This window comes from Danio rerio, chromosome 9 (assembly GCF_049306965.1).
Source record: "Danio rerio strain Tuebingen ecotype United States chromosome 9, GRCz12tu, whole genome shotgun sequence".
Taxonomy (NCBI): Eukaryota; Metazoa; Chordata; class Actinopteri; order Cypriniformes; family Danionidae; genus Danio; species Danio rerio.
Window position 1 is genome coordinate 35775911 of NC_133184.1, and position 4384 is coordinate 35780294.

The window sequence follows — 4384 nt, forward strand, 5'->3', positions numbered from 1 at the left end:
GGAAAGCAGCCGAATGCTTTCATTATAACGTTAGATGTGTGCATTTTAAAGTGACATCTCTATTATTAATGTAATCTAACGAAAAAAAATCTAAATAAATCATTCATTCGTTGCTCTTTAATCAGAATGTGTATGTTATAGAGTAAAGAAACGGCTAATGAGATTTGATTCTATTTCATTATAATAGCAATTAATTTTAATAAGCTGAACTATTTGCCAATTTATTTGCTGCTAATGTATAATATTTATTATTTCTTTTGTAAATAATAATAAAACATATTACTGACTATTTTTCTTTTTTTTCCAACGAAACAGCTCCAAATGACAATATATAGTAATTTGGGGATTTTTTTAAAGGGGATTCGGGGGAATCCCTTGTTATGGTGGGCATATGCCTTATTTTCACATCCCAATGTTGACAGGTATGCACATATTGCATTGATGCACAGTATGAAACTGTCAATCAAGCTGCATGTATTGACCAATGTAGACGAATCAGATAGCTGATTATAAATCTTAAAAAAATAAAATTAAAATCTGCAATTGCAATAGTTGGGATTTAAACTTATGTTTGCAATCAAGGGCTGCAAAGTGTATGAGTGTGTAGGCATGTTTCCCAGTGATGGGTTGCAGCTGGAAGGGCATCCACTGTGTAAAACATATGCTGGATAAGTTGGCAGTTCATTCCACTGTGGTGACCCCAGGTTAATAAAGGGACTAAGCCAAAAAGAAAATGAATAAATGTTTGCAGTCAAAACCATATCGATTCAAATGAGGCTTGTAGCTATTACGTCATTACACCAATAGGTGGCGACAAGAAACCATTAAACAAGTCAGTCATTTTATGCCTCCTGATGTATTGGTGTATATGTAAATTTCTGTGTAGTAGACAATGAAAATTCCACTATGCTCAGACACAGTTTGTTTTTGGAACGCAGAATGAAGAATAACATGATATAGCGTTAACATACACTCTTCTTCAGAGGGGTAATTTAATGACTTTTATCCATTCTATTTTAAACTAAGCTAGCTTCCTCTTCTGTAAAACCTAATAACAGGGGACTGTGGCTTCTGGACACCATTACTGCAATTTACAATTACAGCTATGTAGAACTGAGGTAACATCAATTCAAGATCTGGATCTGGGATGCATTTACGCTTTCAATGTTCATATATCAATTTTCATGCTATATTTAGATTATGGTTTGATTATTTGTTGCAAGACATTCAGTTACTTTATGTTTCCAGTGTTTGTGAAGAAAGAAATCATATATAAATCTCAAGAGATATTCTAATTTATGCCCCAGCTCTGATAGATCAATGTTAAAGTACTGCACACAGTCCCACACACAGTCTGTGTAAACAAAATGATCCAATGATTTACACCAACCATAATTTAAAAACTTGCACATGTCCTCCACCACTTGCATGTTCATTAATAATGCCAAATCCAATCATTTCTGCTTGGCTCATTCTCAAAGCCATCCCTCACAATTACAGATTTTGCCCCAAATCTTAGTAGAAAATCTGTAGATCCCATCTGGGCCTAGTAATTACACATCTAATGCTGGCATAAAGATGTAAAGTGTTATGTTTTCAAAGATGAATTGCACATTTGTGAGAATATCATCATTTAAAAGGCCTTTGTTTGTATGACGTGATGATCTTTTGAAGTTGTTTACACAAATGGATTTAATTACTGTACAGACTCATGCACTGTATTAGGAATCACACGTGTCAGGAAGCGTGCATGAAGGGGAATGGAGGATTGTGGTCCGTTAAAAAGCCCTGCTCACATTGAGGCATTTATTAAGACGGTAAAATCTAGACGTAACAGGTAAGAAAGACACTGAGATTTTAAGCAGTAGAAAATTGTAGTAAAAAGAGCCAGATGTGGAGCAAGCTATGTGATCATTCCACACATTCAGATGTTATCAAATCTGAGAAGCCTAGGAAATAGCAGTGACTATAGAAAGGAATGCATGCACTTTTAGACCTACTACACAGACATATGGGATCCTGCTCTTTGATAAATAGAATAATAACGTAACAACAGTTGATCTGCAAAGAAGAATCTGTGAGTTTAGTAAACTTGTGCAATATGTAGGCTAACAGGAATATTTTGCTAATATAATTTTTAGGGTAAGATGGTGTCATCCTTATAAATGTTATTAGCATAATATTACATTATACAAGTCCCAGCTATTCATTCTTTTAGTCAATTTCTTCAGCTTAGACCCTTTATTCATCAGAGGTCACTACAGTGAAATGAACCACCAACTTATCCAGCATATGTTTTTATACTGTATGTTTCTGCAACCCAATACTGGGAAACATCCATACACACTCATTTACGCACATACACTACAGACAATTTAGTTGATTAAATTCACCTTTAAGTGCAAATCTTTGGACTGTGGGGGATACCAAAGCACCTGGAGGAAAACCCATTTCGAACACAGGGAGAACATGCAAACTCCACAAAGACACAGTCGGGATTTGAACCAGCGACCATTTTGCTGGGAGGTGACTAACCACTGAGCCACCATGTAGCCACTATAGTCCCATCTATTATCCTATTAAATGATCTGTTTTTAGAGACAGAGCCAACATGTGCTTAGTAAATATAATTCACAGCTCCTTTTTTAAAGTCCATGTAGGTTTTTAGACTGTTTAGTTAAGCAGTTTGATACACAGGATTACATTAAGCAGCAGGTTAGTTAACATTTCTTTTCAAAAAGTTTTGTGACTGGTTTCTAGCATTGTTTATATATATATATATATATATATATATATATATATATATATATATATATATATTATTATTATTATTATTATTATTATTATTAAAGCATACAGGCTGAAATAACAATATAATGACATATATCAATTCAACATTCCCCTTAGGTCTCTTTAAACTGGGGTATCCAATGAATAGAAGTTAACAGAAAGACAAAAAGAAGAAAAAAAGGTACAGTATCAAAAAATTAGAGGACAATAGAACATAATTATACAAAATAGGACAATCATTCTGGCTCCTGATCATTGCTTTGTGCAATAAACATGGAGATTGGTTTATTGCATTGTTGTGGTGACAAAAAATTGCATTGAACAGGCTCCAGTCTATAACTGAGTAAAGATTGTGAATGTAAAATAGGGTTAACATGAAATATTGTAAAATATGCAGATGCTCTTAATCTTTTAAAGATGTACATTTTAAACTATTTTCTGTTCTCTTCATGAAATATGACTCTGCTGATTGTCACAGTTACCATTTTTATGCAATTTTATGTGGGTTGCCAGTAGTTAATACATGTGTAGTCAGTGTATCAATAATAAAAAAAAACTACAACAAAAATGAAAAATGATGCATACAAGTATAGCAACTAGCCTAATGTCAGCATAGGTATACATATGAATTACTGAATAGTTTCAGGGGTGAAATGGTGATTTGCTGTCGACTCTTACAGCAAGAAGGTGACTGGTTTGAGTTAAGCTGTGCCAGGTGACGATTCAGTAAAGAATTTGTGTGTTCTCCCTGTCGTATGGGGTTATCTCTAGTTTTCCTCACAGTCCAAAGACATGTGAACTGGATAAAAATTGGCTGTAGTGTATTTTAACCATTATTTTAACGGTTTTTTTTAACCAAGACAGGTTGTATAACATAACTCTCAGTATAATGGGTCTTTGTATATGTATAATCATATTTGGACGATTAAAAACCTGTTCAATGTACTGTGGCTCAGTCTGACCGCAGGAGTGAATCTCCGCGCACTGGCGCCCCTCAGCTGCATGGGTTGGTCCTGTGCCCTCGTCAGAGGATACGGAGGCTGCTGTGCTGTTACTTTCTGTCATGTCTGGGAAAGCTTCCAGTGATAAGCAGCCGCACACAGAGTTTTCCATACTCTTGGAAGTATTTCTGACTTTTTCCTCATTTTACTCGGCGGCGCGCGTTGTGTTGAACTTGCGCGCGTCAAACTTCTCTGGACTGACTGACTAAGGACCTTATCGTTGCAGTTCATGTGATTCAAGGATTATATGCATTTCAATATATGCACGATGAGATGAGAAAATCTGGCGCTGGGCAGCAATAAATGCCCCTCTGCTTCGAATAAGCCAGATTGCGCGCTGGTTATTCAAGACATGTTTCCTAAACGCACCAACAGGTAAACCAAGGTCTTTTTAAATTGACCGAATTTGTCTTTGTTAAAAACTATCTATTAGTTTCTAAAAATGTTTTAAAGAAACTTTTGCCTTTTTTGCACTGATCATCAGGAAATAAACGCTTTAAACTTGTATATATACACACATTTAATATTCGGATCTTATGACGCTTTATTGGATTGTATCTCTGCTGACTTGAGTGATATTAAATTGTTCAAAC